The sequence below is a fragment of the Coturnix japonica genome, chromosome 5 (genome assembly GCF_001577835.2).
Source record: "Coturnix japonica isolate 7356 chromosome 5, Coturnix japonica 2.1, whole genome shotgun sequence".
In the NCBI taxonomy this organism is placed as follows: domain Eukaryota; kingdom Metazoa; phylum Chordata; class Aves; order Galliformes; family Phasianidae; genus Coturnix; species Coturnix japonica.
Genome location: NC_029520.1, coordinates 13,044,500 through 13,065,919, shown reverse-complemented (window position 1 = coordinate 13,065,919; position 21,420 = coordinate 13,044,500). Strand labels below are relative to the sequence as shown.

General features: G+C 35.8%; 1 protein-coding gene across 26 annotated transcripts in view; it reads right to left on the bottom strand.

The window, feature by feature from the left end:
- The window catches only part of MRVI1 (murine retrovirus integration site 1 homolog), a 76,235-nt gene that overhangs the window by 49,221 nt on the left and 5,594 nt on the right, over positions 1–21,420 (bottom strand). For 12 of the 26 annotated variants that reach the window (XR_001555518.2, XM_015864026.2, XM_015864009.2 and 9 more), the window contains exon 3: positions 2,063–2,188. The exons of 2 other annotated variants lie outside the window; for them this stretch is intronic. The gene's annotated coding sequence lies outside the window, so the exon portion shown is untranslated. 12 more of the 26 variants (XM_015864015.2, XM_015864023.2, XM_015864016.2 and 9 more) reach the window with 10 other exon arrangements.

The window sequence follows — 21,420 nt, the reverse complement described above, 5'->3', positions numbered from 1 at the left end:
TATTGCTATAGCAACTGAACGCAGACTTTTAAACATAGCAACAGACTTTTTATAGCGCTTTCTAGGATGTCAAAGTGGCATGTTGTTATATTTTCTAAGCAGATTCTCACAAGATAAGTACACGAGATGATTATACAGTATCTACCATCAAGAGGAGGAAAAAACCTTCCAACATCAAGTATTGTATTAATTGAATTTGACAGATTAGCTTAAAGCATGTTGTGAATGTAATAGCATTCCAAAAAGTCATGTCACTGTATCATCTGAAAATAAGGTTAGATTAAAAACTTTATGATCTTTACCTGTTAAGCAACAGAAAAAGCAAAACTCTCTTAATATTAAGTGGAAAAATCTTCTTGGGAGGTATCAAAATCTGCTGAGACATACCACTAACACACAACATGTACACAGACAAGGCTCTACACATTCCAAATGCAGAAACAGTGATTTATGAGAACCAAGTTTGACCTGCCATGCAATTTAAGTACAATTCACAATTTTCAGAGTTAAAAAAAGAAGAAAAACAGCTCCTTTTCTCTGGTATAGTGTTTGTGGGGTGGTATTTGTACTGGGGGTGGAAGTTCATTTCTGTATCATTTTTACAAGTGATTATTGAAAAAGGCTGCTTGTTTTAATTTACTCTAATTTCTTAACACTTTCCTAGACAGAAATACCAGGCAGCAACAGTACAGATCTCCTAAGGAACTTTTAGGCATTATTATTCACCTTTTTGTTATGGTTATAGGTCAGCTTTGTATAGAGTGGGATTGTTGATACTTGCTATCTCACCAACAAAAACATTTGACATCTGTTAAACAGGAAATGTAGGACAAAAAAAGGACAATAAATAAATAAATAAAATCCAGCAGGAAATGTGAAGAGCTGAAGTTTCTTATAAGGGTACAAAGTTGTTAACAGTCCAGGGAGGCTCCTCCTTTAGCATGCAGTATATGTATTTTGGAAAGGACATTTGCATCCTGTGTTTTATGCAGGAGAAACTTGTAGCAAGCCCCAAAAGGGCAGCAAGTACAGAAAACTCAGTCTTGCGTACAGAGACTTTAGAATATACCCATAAACTCCTTCTCCCAGCTTCAGATAATTTCACTTGTCTCAGTAAACACAGCAGTTTTAAAGACTCCCATCCTTGCTTTAAAATAACTAAAATACATGGGAATTTTGACACATCCCCTTGTTTTTCTACAGCCTGCTCCAATGACTATTGCACTTAACAAAACCAGCTTTTAGAGCAATCCTAATGATTATATATCAAAGAAGAATGATAAGTTTAACTGCTGCAAACCTTGGGGATGTTAAGATGATAGGCACAACTACACTTGCATTGAGAACTAGAAATATTTAGATCTGCTCTCAAAATTTTCCAGCCTGAGATGTCATATATACAGAACATCAGCACTTCCTCCTAAGGCAAACACCGTTCTCCACTGCAACTAAGCCATTAATAACACTGAGCTATTTTCACAGCCCTGGAGAGGCCAGCCACATTCATTCACTATGTAAAAGAAAAACACAGGAAATTCAGGTATTGAAATAATAAAGCATGTAAATATTTATGCATTGTTAAATCATAGAACCATATAATGGCCTGGGTTGAAAAAGATCATAATGACCTTCTAGTTTCATAGCAGGGGGGTTGATTTCCTTTCCTCTCCACAAGTTCTCCTTTCACTTATGGAGAGACACTACATTTCTAATTTCACTGTTCAGCAGCTAGGGCACAGTTCAGCAGAACAAAGCAAGATTAAACAGCAAATTTTAATCCATATATTTGCTTTATTATGTTTTATTACATGCATGTGTTCACAGACCTTTCTGAAAAAGGTCACTTCAGAGATGTTTCAAAGGAACCACAAAAACATACAAAAATCAGATCCTGAATATTTTTTTTCCCCAAAATTTCAGAACTATATGCCGTTCCACAGATCCTACCATTTGCTGGTTCATCTCTCTGAGTTCAAAGCAAGACAGGTGAAAACAGACTCACTGCACCTATTCAAATTCCTCTAGATTCCAGACTCTCATTTCCTACTACTATATGGTTTACCTTTGTGGTCTTCATTAGGAACATGATCTCTACACCACTGAAGTCACGGGAAACTTTGCTGAAGATTCCAAAAGCAGTGGCTCAGATCCAAATTCCCCACATACAGCTTCAGCATAATAAAACATTCTGCAGAATTAAATAAACACTAATATTTTTACTCTGAAATGAAGCCCCTGGCCCAGATAAATTGCTGTCCTTGACCCAGCAGCACAGAAGATAGGGACACAGTACAATTCTTACTTAAATTGATTTATATTAATAAAGTCTAACTTTTCAACAGCTCTGTTCTTTTCAGAAATTGCAGGAACAAGCACAACACTCTCCACTCTATTAGTGTCTCTGTTTGGACAGTTACCATAACAAATATATTTGCATACATATCAGGGGAAAGGACATCTTTCTAAAACGTTGTTTTGTGTAGTGACAGGACACAACAGAAGATGCTTTACAAGTAGTCAGGGAAAGAAACTTTCAGGGTTACATACATACTTGACAGATATTGCCTGTCATGTCTGTGTTTTTCTCCCCCTCTTCTTTTCCACCCTTTCTCCAAGCAGCCTGCATAACCATAAAAAAACCATTTTCTACAAGCCTTACCCATCCAAACCCTTAAATGATTGGATGCCCCTGTTGACTTACTCTAAAGACTTGAGGTGTTTCATATTTAAAGGTAGGCAACACTTCTAGCAGGGTAGTTTTTATTTCAGCTATTAGTTATGGGTGTTTTTTCAGTTTGTTATCAAATCTTTCAGATGCTTCACATATTTAGTTATTTTTTATTTGAAATTAAATATCTCAAATGATTTTCCAGTTTGTGAAGTTAAAGAATAAACCCACTGAAATAAAGAAAAACAAAGAAAAAGCCTGTCATCCACATACTGAAAAAGATAAATTACAGAGGATGCTGACACAGCTCAAAAACACCAACAAAACCGGACTATACTATAGGCCATTTGCTCTAAATATCAAATCATCTGTTTTTTAGAGCTTTAAGGACTCACCTTCCAGGGAGAGAAACTCGGTGATTAATTCAAGTTTTTTTTCTTCACAACAGTCACAGATCTCATTCTCCTTAACCTACCACTACTTGTGTCCACAAGCAAGAATTCTACAATTCACTGAGATCAACTAGATAAGGCAAGATAACTCCATAATGTATGACAAACATACATGCATGATTCTCAAAGTAAGAAGCTTACAGTTGTCCCTTCGCAGTACCAACCCCTTAAATCTCAGTTGCCACAATCGCTCTTACCTAACTTTTCAAAACTTGATTTGTTACCAAACTAGAATTAAAAGCTGACAGAGAGAGCAAATAGTTCCAATCTTTACCATCAGTTTTCCCATCCTCCTCTCACAGAATCACAGAAGTGTAGGGCTTGGAAAGGAATTCTGGAGAATATCCAGATCAGTGCCCTGCTAAAGCAGGTTCCCTATAGTAGGTTACATAGGAATGTGTCCAGGAATGTTTTGAATATCCCTGGAGAAGTAGACTCCCAATGCACACCTTCTTAAAGTGCTCTCAGAGTAAAGATGTTCTTCATCTTTCAGTTGATGAATTCTTAATTTTGGCTGCTTTTGTCATGGCTAGAAATATAGTTGAGGATGATACCACTATTAAAACTGATTCAGATGTATAAAAAGATGGAAGGAAAGTAGACATGCAGGTTTTATGTCTACAGCCAACTTGTAGCGTAATCCAGATGGACACAAAGCACATGGCTTTATGAAAGTTAAATACAAGGATAATCCTAGGACCTCTAGCACAGTGCTTATGTAAACACAGTTTTTGCTATGCACAAATGAAGAAACCATGCTATTTGTATCAAATTACACATAAACATAAGTTGCTGAAACGCTACAAAGTATTGTATAAGAAATATACACTTAGTTCATACTTAGGGCTTAGACACATTAGTTATTCTAGTCTGTATACAGAGTTTAAAAAAACAATTTATTAAAAATTTATGCACCTTCCTTATTCTATTTAAACTGAGTTTTGAGAAGTGCCTAAATCATCACCAGTTAAACTCATGTGAGACTAACAAAACAGAACAGGGATTTTTGGAGCCTTGAAAACACAGGAATATTTAAAGAATGAAGACTTCCTAGTTATTAAGCATTTAACATACCAGACTTTCTAAATTTCCACTGCTAGTTCTAACCAACTGTCATACTGAGTTTAAGTGCAGTAACTGTTACTACTTGCAGAGGAAACACTATTTTTCAAAACTTAAAATTTCCCAGTTTCTGCATTACATGAACCAATTTCATAGCATAATCACTCCACAAAAGGCAATTCTGCTGATTGCAGAGGATCTTTCACCAGATGGAACCACGCTACATGCGATTTGAAAATCTACACACTAACATGAGTTGTTGCTAGTATGTTAATTACAGAAACCTGTCTGGAGGTTCAACAAGCACTTCCATGTACCAAGATAATTCTTACATGGTGTTATCTATTGAAAAGAAGCCTTACAAACATATCAGTGAGACAAAAAAATAAAACAAAAAAAACCCACAAAAAAACATATATTTTAATTAACTGAGAAAAATAACACTACACTGCAGAGCGACTACTAAACAGCACAGATAAAGCTGAAGACTAAAACACCAGAACTAATAAATACTGGTACTTCTCATATTAAAGTAAGCATGTTCTTGTTTGATTTCCCTGTCAACCCCGTGCAGCACAGCAATTACACAACTCTATAGTATTAATTTACCTCTAATGGGATTAAAACCAAACACCAAGTATAAAGGAATGGCTCCGGAAATGTCCTTTTAAAAGACAGGTTCCAGACACCAGTAGGTAATCCATCAAAAAGAACAACTTTGGCACTGTTTAAAATAAGCACGTGAGAAGAAAAATCATATAATAAACTAAGAAAGTAAAAAAAAAAACAAAAACAAAACCAACTGTTAAATATCTGCTTCCTTGTAACGTGTACTACTGCTAATACACTCTAATGATTAGCACAATACAGATAACATTATCTGTAAACAAGTTCCCTTGAATTACTTACTGATCACATACCTTTGTTAATCAAACCTCAGTATAATTAACACGGCTTTTCCTTTTTCATTCTTTTATATTCCCGAAAAGTACACAAGAAGAACTGGATGATTATCATTCACTTTTTAAGCAATTAAGATCTATAAAAGGGACAGAATTTGACGGGAGGGGGTGGGGGGAAAACTTGGGAGGGGAAGAAGCAGAAAGATAGAACAAACAAACCACTCAATATCGTAACAGCAAGGTACTGTACCTTTAAGGAGAAAATACAGTTCTTTTCTATTCCACAGCTGAAAAAGAGCTTATTCTTGGTTACAGAGATTACTTACCTAAAACTTCAGTTATTCCCCTTTTTCCCCTCAGGCCAGCCTCTCTTTCAGTCTCGGGAGCTTTTACCATTTAAGGTCAATGTTACATCTGGCTCTAGTAAGTAAAGCTGAAGCAATTTTTAACTCAGAGATCCAACAGGCTGTCTAACATTAGAATGAGAGTTTAAAATTAAAGTAACTCTTCAGAAAACCTTTTTCTTTCCTCAAGGAATTAGAGAATAAAAGGCTTTCCTATCCTGGTCTAAGTACTCTAAAGTACAATGCAGTGCAAGCATCCCATTAACATTAAGATTTACAGCATATATGGCTCTACTTACTCATTTCTGATGAGTTCTTTTTTGATGTTGTTGGCAGCAATTTCTTTTTCCCCCCATCTTTAAATGAAACCACTACTACTATTTAGGGGCTTTTTTTTTCTTTCCAGTTTTCTCCTTGTTCAGAAGGAGCCTGAATTAGTGAGTCAGTACAAGGCATGTGAACTTTAAAGAACGCTGGCTTCAGTCCAAGCATGGGCTCTGCTCTCCAGTTGCAAAGTATAATTCCTATTGAAATTCACTGAAGTTGCCTACATCCCATGAGAGATTCTAGCTACAAATGGGGCAGGAAGACAAGGACAAGAAGGCAAAGCATTTACTAAAATACATTTGGATATCTGCAGGAAAATGACATGAATGTTGACAGCTCCCAGCTCAGAAACAGATACAGATCTTATTCCAGCCCTTTAGTTAAATAAATAAATAAAAGAAAAATCTTAATTATTCCCCCCCCCCCCCCAAGTTACTGAGTTTTAAGTCATTAATTATAAGCAAACCAAATCCTCTCCAAAAAAACTTACACAGTTCAACTGGGGACATAAGAGCTGTGAAGGGGAAATGTCACAGAACAGAACACTTATGAAGTGACTATATAGTGGGTTTCAGAAGGAACATACTTGGCTGCTCTAGGACAATAGAGTACATTATGATACTAAGTTATTAGCCATTATTAAATAGAAATGAATAAAAGCATCAAGGTAGAAAACAGATCAGAAAAAAAAGATTCAGTTGTCCTGGAAAACATGTTCCATATAGGAGTGATGGATGGAAATGTGAGGAGCCTTGTAGTACAAATGTTCAAAAATGAGCTGATTCCAACATATCACTACCATTCTAACTGGGAAATAAAGGGAAATAAAAAGACTAAGCAATCAATTTTATGTCGTATGAGTCTTGAACTTGTATCAGGAAGTACAGTATTCTACACTCAAGTCATTCTTTGCTCCTAAAAAACAACATAGGAAAACATGCTCTGAGAAACTTTTAACAGTTTCATTCATTTCAACAGCTTCAAACACTTACAAGGTGGTGAGAGCAAATAGGCATTTCAAAAACAATATTTCAGGTTTTGATGTCATTTGCATTACTCACTGCCCCCTCCGCACACATTAACTCATCTCTCATATTCCTGGATTACTATTTTAATACTCACAAATGTAAGATCTTGCCCAACATGCTCATAGTCTCTCACTTATTTCTTTGAAAATCCAGCAGTCTCTTGCTAGGATCTGTAATTTATCATTTTTCAGCTTAATTTTTTCAGAGTTTCTAAGCTGCATGTGTAAAATGCTTCATTTGGCTGCAACAAACGTTGCATATTTAATTCAGCATACACAGTAGCGAGAACAAGTTACTTATTGCTAGGAAAGGACACTAACTACTTTAATTGATCATTTTTCTGGCATCCTATACTACCACTGATCAAATTTAGCCAAAATCTGTTGAGTAACAAATCTCAAAATATATTCAAACTCCCAGAAACCTCCTGAAGCCAGCAGCTTACTATGGGATAAACCTAGAGCGACTGAGTCATAGCTCTCATTTTTTTGCCCATCTATTTGCACCACACAAACATGACTCCTGCTGCTCAGACTATTGTGTATGTGCAGAAGAGACACACAGAAGGTCTAGAAGGTACTGATGAGGAAAATGCAGCTTCCATCAATATTCAGTTCCTGAAACAGTTTCCATATTCTTGTATCTAGCATCTGCTTTTGCAGGTTATTCACCCACAGATTTGTGGGTGAAAGAGCCTTCAGAACACAATAAGGAGATGTCTTATAGCCCAGACATTTTGCAGGAAACTTTTATACTGACAGGAAAGAGAGTAAAGTTTTCTTCGAGGTCATACAGATAATCACATAAACTAGTCTCAGATATGTGGGAAGATATTTGAAATGGGGAGAAATACTCAAGAGCTTGCAAAAATCCTACCAATTAAGCCATATAGTCTTTTTAAATAAAAAGCTAACATTTTTCTCAGCCTTCAAATAGTCAACTAATTATCTATATATGAGAAACAGAGTCCAAAAAACAATATGTCTATTTGGTTGCTACCATTTATTGCCAGATAATAAAAAATGATCCAAAGCATCAAACAATTGGCCAAGTCTTCCTGGACAAAAACAGAGCTATCATAGAAGCCTCTATATTTTTATTTCACACAGTTTAGTCTTCCTTCCCCCTTCCCCTCCTCCTTTTAAAGGCACCTGTTTTAGAAATGAGGTTCCTAGTAAGTCCCATATCACAATGTTTTAATAGTTTGCAGGAAAAATAAAAGACAAAGGAGTATCAGAATTTTGTCTTTGCAGTCAAGTAAATTATGTTTCCCTAGCCTTAACATGGATTGTTCTCTGAGGTTCAACTTCTTTTCCCACTTAAAATAACTGAAACCTTAGCATGTACACATATGTTGTATTTCCTACATTCTTAAGCAACCATCTTTCATCCTATGGAAAAAGTTTTTGAAAAATGATCCAAACGAAGAAAACAGTTCCACTCATATATTTGATATGTATATATTTCAAACAGTGAGCTTTTCCAATCACAGGAGACATTCTAGAATACTGACACAATCAGAGCCACTGAATAATTATCGATCAAGAAAAGGCCTGGGAGTAATTAGAGAAAACCTGAAAAGGTTAATGTTCACTGTAAGATCCATCTCAATTTGTCTGTGAAAAGTTCAGCAGAAATGAAGTATTATGAGGGAGAAGAAAAGATTGCACAGGATGACAGGCTTCTCTTTCCACATAAACGTGCACATAAGAATATACTATTATACTCCAAGATGCACATGAAAATAACTAATACACTGGATTCTAATCTAGATCGAAAATATTAAAGTCACACTACAGAATAAATACTGAATTAAGGAAGAAGCTTGGACTTGATATGATAATTTAATCCAAGGAAAAGGAAATTAAAATGTTTGCTGCAAAGACATACCAGTATGAGACTAATATTTCTTTTGTCTGCTTCTTACTAGCCCCTTCCACCCTCTGATCTAGAGGGGACCTTTATCTCCTCATGTCACCTAAAACCTCCACATTTTTGTTAATTCACAGTAAATTCTAAGCCTTTAACAGGAGTCTTGTGTAAAATAAATCAACACAAAAAATTCATAAGCTTTAATTAAAACTGTCACAGTATGCTGGACTTTCAAGCACTGACATACTTTCATTAATAAATGTATAAGCTGAGTTACATCATGCTATGCTTCAGTAAGTTAAAAAAACCTTCAGTGTTGTATTTGAAGAACTAATAAAATGATTTTTGGCATTTTGTTTGATAGCACTTTTTTAATAACTTACAATCTCTACCCACAGCTGTCTTACATCTTCCTTCCAACTACTAATATGTAACCAAAACAACCAAACCAAAACACTGAAAACCAAGTCAAAACCAAAACAACAACTTAACTTAGAGCTACCCAACTGTAGAAAGAGGACATGCAAATAATAGTGGATACTTAGGAACAAAGTAACTTCGACAAGCAATGATAGCACTGGAATTGAGAGTTTGACTGTAAAACTACACTCCTGTCTTACATTCTGATGTTGTCACTTTAGTAAGAAAATAATCACAAATACATTTGACTCAAAAACATGACATTTACAATGAAATAAATATTTTAACTGCGTTGATGAGTGTACTTATCTAAATGAGTTAAAGATGGGTAGTATATCTGGGATTGTGTTGGTACTATGCTACAATAATTCATTTCAAAGTAGAAGGTATTAACAGTAAGGGGTGAAACAGAACTCTTTCAAGAACGGGACTTTTTGATCTCTTCCTATCTTATTCCTCCAGTGGTGCTGAAACAGATCAGACACAGACTCCCTGTTTTTATGATACAGAAGCAGTGAAATGGGACATGTTGAAAACCATTCTACTTTCTACCAGATACCCCACAGATGTTCTGAAGAAGATGTGGGCTTTTGCCAGAAAAATGATAACTGACAGCAACTTGGCAGATGAAGCCCCCTTTATTCCACTTTGAAGGGTGTTCTAACACAAACATGAGCTCAAGTCCCCTTAACAAAGCACGATATTCAAGGGAAGGCAAAAGCAGCAAAAATAAAAACATCCTCCAATCCATCCCACAGTGATGAGGATAGCACTGGCTTCAACAGATCAATATCTTTCCAAGGACAAAAACTGCACAGCTTTTACCAGGGGGCAGAAGAAATCTGTTCAGCATTGCTTCATCATTATTCTCTCTTTACTGACAGCTTAATTGTGCTTGCAGCAGATTGCTTCAGTTAGAAAAACCTTATTATCAGTATTCCTCTTTTCCAGAAACCTGCTGTTTCACTTGTGTTAATCACATGGCTTTGCAAAGTGTTTGAGGTGCTGTCTGCCTTGTGGAAAGAGATACACTTTCCTTAGGTGCCTGCATCATTCTCAAAAGCAGCTTGTTGATCTAAGTTTATGACTTCTCCCCCTATCCCTGACTGGGAGCTGCTAAGCAGTTCTGGCTTCTCTTCCCTCTGAAGTCTGGCTACCGTACAAGGTAATCCAATTAGATGTTCTTTGTGGGAAGAGCTGGAGAATAAAAGGCAGCTGCAGGCAGAGAAATAAAACAGGGATAGGTATCAGCAGTGAAGCGTCCAAATCCACAGCACAAGTGCTGAGTTGTATGACACTGAGAAAGCCAAATTATGTAACTATAGATTTACAGCACTCCAGGCAGCCTGAGATTTGAATATAATAAACCCGTCTCCAAGCTGTTGCTTCAAGCTATTGCAAATGTTAGAAGTTATCTCACTTGACTTAACAATTGAGGGGGAAAGAACCATGAGATTATATTTGTCTACTGAAGCAATAGCAATTTTAAGAAAACAAAAACCAACAGAAGTTATTTCCTCAAGGAAAATAATGTACTTGCCAGGTTTCATCCCTGTTCCTCCACTAAAGCATGCACTACTTTTAAACAGTTTTACTTGTTTTACTTGCACGAAGTAGCTTTCAACTGTGTGATATAAGGGAATTTGCCCAAACTGTCCAAGAAAAATATTTTGTCTTCATTAATTCGTTAACATAAATACCCAAAATAAGCCTAATTCCTGCCTGCATCCTCAGAATGCGCGTGATGCTCTTTCATTCCAGAACCAGCTATGCCAGATTGTTGGTCTGCTGCAAACTGAAAGCTTTTGCATTGCAGTAATTTTAAAATTCCTTTACCAATACAATGACACTTTCTTGATTTATCTGCTTGGTTGTTTTTTTGTTTTGCTTGTTTTGTTTTTTTTAAATACTTGTCATTAAAATCTTTAAGTAGCTACAGACATCAATTTGCATGATTATATTATACAGTCAGACATGCTTAAAAAGAAAAGTAAGTAAAGGACTTTGTACACCATTACAGGAATAAAATATCCAAGACCAAAGGCATTTATGTAAAAATATCTATGGAAGTATAGAAGTAACTTTAAACAAAGAAATGGTGTAGCTGAAGAGGAAAGCATTGCATAAAATTTTCTTCAGCTTTAACTTGACAATCATAAAAGCCTCACACTAATATGTAATCTCTCAGGCCATTCGTAGGAACTTTATGGCAATGCTTTTTACTATTAAAAGACTTCAGCTCTTGCAAAGAACAAGAACAAGGTTTGGAGACCAAAGGGTGTTCACGTATGCACAGGAGAATGAAGGTAAACAAACATAGTTCTAAAGACAGACAAGTTACATACTTAATAAAAACAGGATTGCTAAACTCTACATTTAAATAAATTATATATGTAAAATTAAGAAAGGGAAGAAGCTAACTAGAGATCTTTATAGCTAGTAGACTTCTTATCAACAGCAGGATGCTGGTGTTTGTCCTGTGGGAATAATTTTATTCCACTTCTACCAGCCCTCACTGAATTCAAAATTATTGACTTGAAACAACTGTTCTGTACAATTCTAAGTGTCCTAAGACAAATATAGTTAAGTCAGCTTTGAGAAGGATAATGAGCACAGCTTGTGGATTACAATAACAATTATATTTGTGCTACCATTGCTCAGCTAGTATGTGGGGTAGCTTATTTCTGCTACCTAGGTACCCATGATTTAAGTTAGTGTGACATGAACAGGGGCTACATCTTTTATAAATTCTTGCAAGACAAGTAGTCTGAAGCAGAAGGAATTATCCTACTTTCATTCAACCCCTGTGCACTAGTCTTTATATGAAGTGTCACATCTGATGGAGCAGTATGTTCAATTAATAATCTAAATAAACTGATTAATGTAAGTATAAAATCAGCATTGAGCCTAAAAGAAAATATCCATCCCAAGTTTTTATCTCTTACCTTGTCAGAGTTTCTTTCTTCCATCTAAGATGGATTCCTCACGCATAGAGATAATGCAACAAATCAAATGCAGAAGATACAACCATCAAAAAAATATTTTTTCCTATCCAGAACAACATGAGAAGAGCTCAAACAGCAAAACTTTCCAAAAATGTTGTCATCCTTATTCTCCGTACCAGCGAGAATATAGCATCTGCATTTGCCTTCTATATAACTCAGGCAACAATATCCTGGCAACCACATTTCAATGGAACAAATCCAGGTAATTAAAATGTCTACATCTAGCATCCACCTCTTTACCATCCCACTTGATAGGCCAGACTTACTCATTTGGGAAGTGATGTTCCAAAATCTGCTCCACCCAGCTAAGTAAGTTGTTATGTCTCTGAGCTATAACAGAGTGTTTAATTTCAGTTGTCCTTTTAACTGTCTCTTTCACAGTACTATGTTTCTGAGATTAAAAAAAAAAAAAAAAGCTTTACTGTTTGGTATACATCATACATGTTAAACACATGCACAGTTTGGTGGATTTCACTACACTTATTAATGAGTTTAGTATTTTGATGTATAAAGGAAAAATGGCATAAGTTCACTGTGACAGTAAAACTACTTGAAGCATTAACATCCTACTATTAATAAAAGCCTTGGCTTCCACAACTCTCCAACTGCACATCTAATGCCATTTTGGAAACCAAATAACTACTAAATCAAACTATGAAATGTGAGTTCAATAGCACAGACCTTCTCAGTTCACTACTTTTAGATGGCATAAAAGGAACAGTTAAGGCCTTTTCTTGACATTTGGAGACTTCAGCAGTCAGTTCCTCTGAAACAGAAATGAGAAGTGACTCTGCAACAAGAAACTAATGATTGTGGTCACAGCTTACAGCACTCTTAAAGACTCTTGAAGTCTTTACAGACCTCAAAGTAACATTAATGCACAAAGTAAAAAATGATCCCTGCATTTTGTTATCAGGTTGCAAAAATTTAATTATAGGAAAGGCCACCCCTTTTTTAGTGCAGCCCAGAACAGAGTTGCCCTTCCAAGCCAAGCACACACTGCCAGCTCATGTTCAGCTTCTCGTCTACCAGGACACCCAAAGTCCTTCTCCACAGGGCTGCTCTCAAGGAGATCTTCCCCAGTTTGTATAAATAGCTGGGATTGCCCACACCCAAGTGCAGCACCCTGCACTTGGCCTTATCTAACCTCATTAGGTTTTCATGGGCCCACTTCTCCAGCCTGTCCAGGTCCCTGAAAGCTTAGGGATTTACAAACAAACAGGCTTGGATATTTTGAAAGACTAAAGACATGATTACTGGGCCTTCTCTTCAGGCATAACGCAAGAACTAAACCAGACAATCAACTCACATACAATGATTCCATTTCATTCTTAAAAACCTTAAATATGCACTTACTTCAGAAGGCTCACAAGGTCAGATAGAGCTGGGAAAGACTGATAGCAACATGGGTACAGGCCCAGCAAGTGGCATAAGAGACAAAAGCAGCTTTTCGAGGACTCAGATATGTAATTTTTTTAAAATTTTTTTTCATTCAAAACACTGAGAATAAATATATGCCTGAGAGTGGGTGATAGCATGACCCTGGAAGGATGTCCTTTAAAAGCAGTTGTTTATTAAAGTCATGACAGCAATGTAAACTATACAACAAACAAAACTAGTTTAGAAGGGTACTAGTTAACTTCTGCTTACAAAATTTAAATAGAAAAAAACCTCCTTCCTTCCTGAGAGAAAACTTTACAAGCTATGAATTAACTTAAAGTAGTTTTTTGTTTTTCTTATTAATTAAGGTTTTTGGGACAAACAACTACTACAAGTAACACGCAAAAATCTATGACAACCATTTCACATGATTATATTTGAAGAAATCATTCCCAAGGGGGAATTGTCATAGCATTTACCACCTGGGAAAAGAACAAGATTCAGAGTAACTTAAACTTTGCATGTCCTTACATTATATATTTCAGAAGAACCAAGACTCTATTTATGCTAAGAGAAAAAAATATTACCACTGAGACATTCCTGTATATACAACATTACAAAAAAAAAAGTCTTCTTACAGATTTGAAATTACTTTTGATAAGTAACATTTCAGTAACTCCTAAATTTATTCTTGAAGTTGCTTGCTGCCTCTCACTTTCTCTCCTTCCATCATTTACTGATGTTATTTAAAAAAAAAATAAACATAAAGGTCTAAATATGTATTTTCCTCCTGAGAGTGACCGAAGGATAAGCTTCCGTAGTTTTCCTTTAACTTAAATAGCAGCAAAACAGATAAGAATGGAAAGCTATTTCTGTTGAAATTCAGACACTACACAGTTGTCCTAACAAGTGACTCTAATCAAAAACATCTTTTTAATTATTTTATATGCTAAGATAGTAAAGACAGAAAAGGACAACTACATCTTAACAAAGTGAAATAAAATTTCACTTTTGACACCAACTTAAAAATAATCAGCTCTCACTAATTAAACACTGTTTTACACATCCTACAAAATTAAGAGAATAAAAAGAATGAACAACAGGGAGCAAGGGAAGTTAAAATTACTCACTGCACTCACATACTTAGTATGAATATTTTGAATAAAATGAACACACATTCATGCCAGGAATATATAAAAGCTTACATATAAACATACCAAATGCAGGCCTACTGCAGCTAAAATACAAAATAAAAAACCCACAAGTGTTAAGAAGTAAGTGAAGGCTTTGCTTTGCTATAGAAATAAAGCCACTGAGACTTGGCAGGGGAAAGGAAAGGAAGCTTTACTGTTGTGACAACATGCACACTTCCACAGTCACATCCAACCTATCCATGTCAAAAGGAATTTGCTACTGATTTTAGTCACATGCAGCTTTATTCAGCTCCCAGCTTGTCAAAATTCCTGTCCTACTCACAGTTATAGTCACAGTTCACTGAAACAAGAGGGGTTGAAAAAAAAAAAAACGCTTACTATCAGAAAGAATGCCTGCACTCCTTTTCAAGTATTTTGATCCTAATTTTCACAAATTTACTAAGGAACGTTGCTACTAAATCTATTACTCTTAACAGTCAAGACCAGCACTGTACTTTTTGTAATTATTATTAGCTATTGAGGGCAGCTTTTGATTATCGTGTTCTTACCCTGCCTTAGTTATGATGACACTTCCTCCCCCCCCGACCCCCAAAAGGTATATCTAGTTAAACAGTGCCTTATAGTGTCTAGTTAAATCCTTATAGTACTTTGGATTTTATAGTATTTTGGATTTATATGTGCTTCAGTTACTGCTCACTTTCTTATATGATATACATGAAAAGAAAATTTGGAATATTTTTCTTTTTAAAACTAACTCATTTCACTTTCTTTACAGGCATTTCAGAAGCTTGAAAGACCAGGACTTATCTTTCAGAACAGGAGGTCAAGGATGTGGCTGCAAATGACAAAAAGGGCATGAAATGAATAAACACAGACAATGAGAAGGAAACACACAGATTAGTTTAAAAAAAAAAAAAGTTATGTTCCACAGGCATAGGATGAGACAGTAGCAACCTGGAACGGTTCTTTCAGAGGGAAGTCATAATAGGAAGAATGGGCCTGCAGTCCCTAAGATGCCATTTTTCAACTAGCATTCACAGTTTTTTCTGATTTGCCTTCAATGAGACCTTCAACAAATGCAAATTAACAATTCTATTGCTCTAGAAGCCTCTCTACTAGAATTTAATCCATACTTGCTCCACCTTTCTACCCATCTAGCATACCGATGTGTGCAACAACTGATAATTCTCTGGAGGATAACAGCTAAGACCTATTTAACGTACCAGGTCCATCTATTCCTTCAGGATGACATAAGGAAAAGATGTCCAAAAGTGCTGGGGGAGGAACAGAGAGTAATACCCAAAGTCAGCTGCTACATTCCTGTCCTAAATAGGAGTTATATAAAACTATAGGTGTTACATTAAACTTTCTGGATTAAGAGCAACACATTCACAGTGACTGAATGATAAGCAAGTATCTGGCCAGTTACAAGCTTAATAATTTTATGCTCTAGTGAGCCCTTTATATCTGCAGGACTCAAACACAAGCACCCACAGATAAGCTAACAGTTAAAAAAGAAGTTCTTTTTAATGGTAGTGCAGAACTTCCTATGATTAAGTTTCAGGCCATTGACCTATTGCTATACACCACTGTGAAGAACCTGGCCTCATCCATCTGCCTCCCACTTCCCTTTATGTATTTATAAACATTTATCAGATCCCCTCCCAGATTTCTTTTCCCCAGGCTGAATAGCCCCATGTTTCCCAGCCCTTTCTCATACATGAGATACTCCAGACCCTTAATCATCTTTGTCACCCTCCACTGGACTTCTTCTAGGAGATTCCCATCTTTTTGGGCTGGAGAGCCAGGAACCATATACTACTCTATATGGTATTTTATTCTAATTCTAAATTTCACCTTATCAGGGCAGAGTAGAAGGGAAGAACCATCTCCCTCAACCTGCTGGCCCACACTCTTTTTAGTAGTAGATAATTAGATATAGAAATTTGGGAAGACATACTAAATACATTTGCACCCAATTCCAGAAATGCAAGAAACATGTTTATAAATGCTTGTCTAGGCATTTAAAAGAAACCTCCCCACATTTATTCTTTTATTTTTAAGACTCACAATAAATCCAGGGCAAGTAAGGATTATAAATTCACTACACCTTGTTACACAATAAAAAAAGTGTTTGAACATCCTTGTCAGTAAATCCCATTGATCGTACTTTTAAGGTTTTGGAACAAAATTTAAGTTGCCAGTGTAAGACCAGCACCTTGGAAGTCAGCTTTCTCTGTGTAATAAAGAGCTTAAGTCTTCCTTGAAAACTGGTCAAGAAACACGTGGGTAACTTCACAGAGAACTGTCACAAGCTGGAGACCAACAGCACAAAGAAAAAAAATAGCAATAACCTTTTCTCTTCACTCAACCCATAAGAATAGTAACAGAATATAAACTGAGCAACAGTGCAATCCTCAGGAATAATAGGTACACCAAAAGAGTCACAACTAAGCTTTATAGCAAGATGCAGAATAGAGCACAAAGCAGTCTGTATGATTTGTTACTAAGTTGAAGTAAATCTTGTGGCTTAAAATTAACATCCAGTTCTTTTTTGGAAGAGTGCATACAATAGATTCTTAATACACAGACAAAACTTCTTTGTAGCCATGATAGGGCCTGGATAGAAGAAGGGGTATATCAAAATACAAGATGTTATGGAAAGAATCTGTGGTATTATGTGTTGGAGTATAGTCGACTAGAATAGCTATCTCAGAAAGTCATAACTACAATCATCTATCTCAGAAAGTCATAACTACAATCATGATTTATTTTTCTTGTAGATTTAACACCCACTCTAAAAGCACTAGAGGTATGCTTCTATTGCAGTCTAAGATTTGCCTGTTTTCCCACATAATTTCATGTATCTCAAGCCTTTTTCTGTTACCAGGTGGTGCAACAAATGACCTTGTATTCTTTTCTACCAAAAATACTCACTACCGTCAGCAGGAGTCCTTACTGTGCTATTGTTCACTGTGGTGTTCACCACTGCACTAGGGAGTTTAAGGGCAACAATTTAAGAACTGGCCATTCCTAATTTCCATGTTGTTTAATTCAATCCTTCATCATTGTCTGTTCTCTCTTTGGAACTACGTTTACTGCAAGAGAGAGAAAACTTTTCCACATTAACAATGATGAGATAACGAAGCTGTGAATTCTGTGTTGCTTAAAGCTCAGGTATTATAGACTCAGTCATTACTTGAAATAGACAGCTTTTATAACCAACAGCTTTTCTAAACTAATTTTTCCTTCTCTGCTTTGCACAGACCCACATCTTTCTCATCAAACACCATAAAAATTCACTGTATAATTACTTTATTTCTTACCTCCACACCATCATCTTCCAATCAAACTCAACTCTCATTCCACCATCACAGATGTTTGTGACTACCTGTGTTTTACAGCCATATTTCCTACCTGTGTGTTTAAGATAAAACCTTTATTATTGAAATTGGGAAAAAAATCTTAAAACATTGTCTAGACTTCCAACATTTAAAAATCAAAGATAATTCCAGTTTGTTTTTCTCTTAAAATCAAAGTTAGTTTATTAAAATTAATTTGAGTACCTTTCTTCATTTTATGTTATACTTACGCATTGAACTTGAACATCCAAACAAATACTCCTTAGTTAGCAACAGATATATTGACTGTTTGGATCCATCGAAAGCTTTTTCAGTAATTAGTTAAGTTTAACAGTGGCACAAGGAGCAGTCTCACCGTAGATATGGGAAAACAGCTCTGATATTTTAACTGGGCCCACCCAAGCTGTGTCATTATGCAGCTGTCAGGCCTGCACATCTAAACCAACACAGAATCCCTGCCAATGTTCTGATCACAACTGAAATACATACCATACCCAGGCCTTGCTGAGTAGTGATAATGGAGCAGTCCTGGCCTAGCCTGCATTCACTTAAGGTGCCCAGCAGCACTCTAGCCTGCATCAAATCCCATGTGGTCAGGTATTTTCTCTTGCAAGGATAAACACACAGCAACAGTCAAAATGCTTGCAGCTAACGGGTTGCATTTGCTTGAGCTAGTTTAAACTCATTTATTGGAATAGTTGCCAGGAATATAAACTGTAGATTTAGCTGAACCCTGCTGCTTATGTTAAAGGGGTAGTTAACTATCTGAGAATAGCTGTTTTTCCCCCCAAAGTTCCTTCACAGAAATAGAAGTCATAACTAACATGAACCACATTTATTTCTCAGCACCCTATAAATGAGTGCTGTGCTACTTTACCAAACGTATAAAGCAAATTGAAAGCAGCTAGATGGAATTTAGCACAAAGTAACAAAGCTAAGTGTGATTATATATTGCTGGTTTCTTAATTTTACAAAGAATTTCACAAACAAAAAGGACACTAGTTCAACAGCTACTGTATGAGAATACTGACCTCTTAACAGTAGCCTAAGTCACTTCCTTGTAATAAAGAGATTATTAATTCATACAGTTCGGAAAGTTTGATTCCACCTAAACTAAAATCACAATTACAGATCAGTAGCCTTTCAGTACTTATAAAAAGAAGGAACTATCTGATTGTTCATAACGAAAAGTAATCCAAATTTTAATCTTCTGAAACACACAGAAAACTGTAATGCTGCAAACAGCATTACAGAGTTGAAGCTGGGCCTCTCATACTCTTAAAGTAACTATCACCATAACCAAGAAAAACTGGACCACAGAAGATCACTTAATAGTGAAGAAAATCCAAAGCCACAAGAACAGAAGATCTTATGTAATTAAAGGAAATATCTCAAAGATATTGCAGAAGCAAAAAAAACCCCTGTTTTTTGGCTAATTTATGAATGGCTTCTGCTGCAGTTGGAAAGTCAAAAGCAGGGCAACTGTCTCTTAACATAAGCGGTCTTAACTCCAGATTTTCTTAAGCATCTGTAACACAATACTTACAATTAACAAAAACAATTGAATGTTATTTGCCTGTAATTCCTCCATTCACCCCAAGATCTTGCATTCCCAGAAGAATGTTTATCACTAGTTCTAAACCAAACAGGTTCCTCCACACTTGTGGTTTTTTTCAGACAAAGTAAGTACACTTCAGCACTAGGCAAGTTTTGCATCCAGTCTAACAACTGGTTGTAATGGTAGTTTCGAGGGGAAACTTATCTCAATGCATGCAGTTAATTATTCTATAAATCTGTAGAGATGTCACCACAACCCCTTAAGTGGTATCTAGATTTGAGTACAGCTCCCCAAGGTAAGGATGAACCAAACAATCTCCAAAGGTACCTTCCATCGTAAATTATTCTGAGATTCTGTGGAGGAAAAGAAAAGGTAGGGGAGTACTTTTTTTTTTTTTTTTTTAATAAATATAGAGTACTTCCATTTATAACTCAATACCGCCCTCTGCTGATATCCATCCTGCCTGATTTGCACACAAAAAATGTGAGGCTGTAATGTGAGTTCTAGTATATCTCCTGCATGTGAAGGAAGGAAATTTAGTTGAAGAATGCTCACATTCTCTAATATTCCAGTCATCATGGCAGGCTGAATCTCCAGACTTACAGTAAAGGACAAAAAGGGATAAGGGCCCTTACCAGGTTAGCATGGGATTTATTTGTATACACAGGCATATAACATATGTAAGGGCAAAGAAGGAGATAAGGGTGAAGAGAGCTAAGATTACCGAGGTGCTTTATTTAGAGCAATCTTCAGTGTTCTGGAACAATCCCATTCAAAGCATATAAAGAATTTCATCAATAGTCCATACAGATCATATGAAAGATTAAAAAAAAAAAAATAAAAAAATGGAGAAATCTCCCAAACCTAGAAGGTCAGAGTGATCATAAGAATTAGCAGCTATGATTCATGTGAACAAAGTGGTACAAGGGATAGGGAAGAGAACTTTGAAAACTAAAAATCCTATAAGTTTTTTGTTTGTTTTGCAATTACTATCATTGGAAAGATAGATTCAAAGAAAATCACAACAACACTAAAAACAACTGCAAGGAGATTTTATCCAAACCCTTGACAGCATCTTTGCTAGCTGTTTTTAAAGTTTTAGCTGTATGAGAATTGAATTTCTACATTTGATAGAAAGCTCTGTGAAGAACCCAAGGCTTTCCCTTCACATTTTTTTTTTTCCTGGTCTACATAAAAAGTTCCTAAACAGATCACACTGGTGCCCTAACTTTGCAGCACACTGCAGGAATGTTCTTTTTTACTTTAGATACACCACTGCTAAATTTGTGCTCAAGTTTGATTGTTTTTCCCTTGCATTCCTACTCTCTCTCAGTGGCCAAAAAGAGATCACATTAACTAGGGAGAACAGTTAGTTCAACAAGTAATAATAGCTATGAATAACCTATTCTGAGAAAAAGCAATATCAGTATTTCTAAATTAGGGTTAAAAATCTAGTATGAGTAATCTATGCAGAGGAGACATTTACCTGTATGTGAATTCAAATAATCCAGGTTCCCTATGATGGTGCATAAAAGTCTTGTGAGAAGTAGCAGCTTTATAAAGAGCCAGGTTGACAACTCCATCTATTTGCACATGAAAAAATATATATTACTTTAAAGGAATGTAAAAAGATATTTATTTATTTATTTTTTTTTTTTACTAAGTACTTCTGAACAGGATATAAGGGCATTAAATGCTAAGAAGTGAAATTCAGGTTAAAATTCCAGGAAAGTTTCAGCAGCAAAGGTTGACCTTCTTAAGAAGCAAGTTTAAATTTAAACCATATTAATATCAGAATGTTAGTCCCCATCTACAGCCTCTGCACTAAATGTCACAACTAAATTAATAGCTTATATTAAATATATATATATATATATATATATATA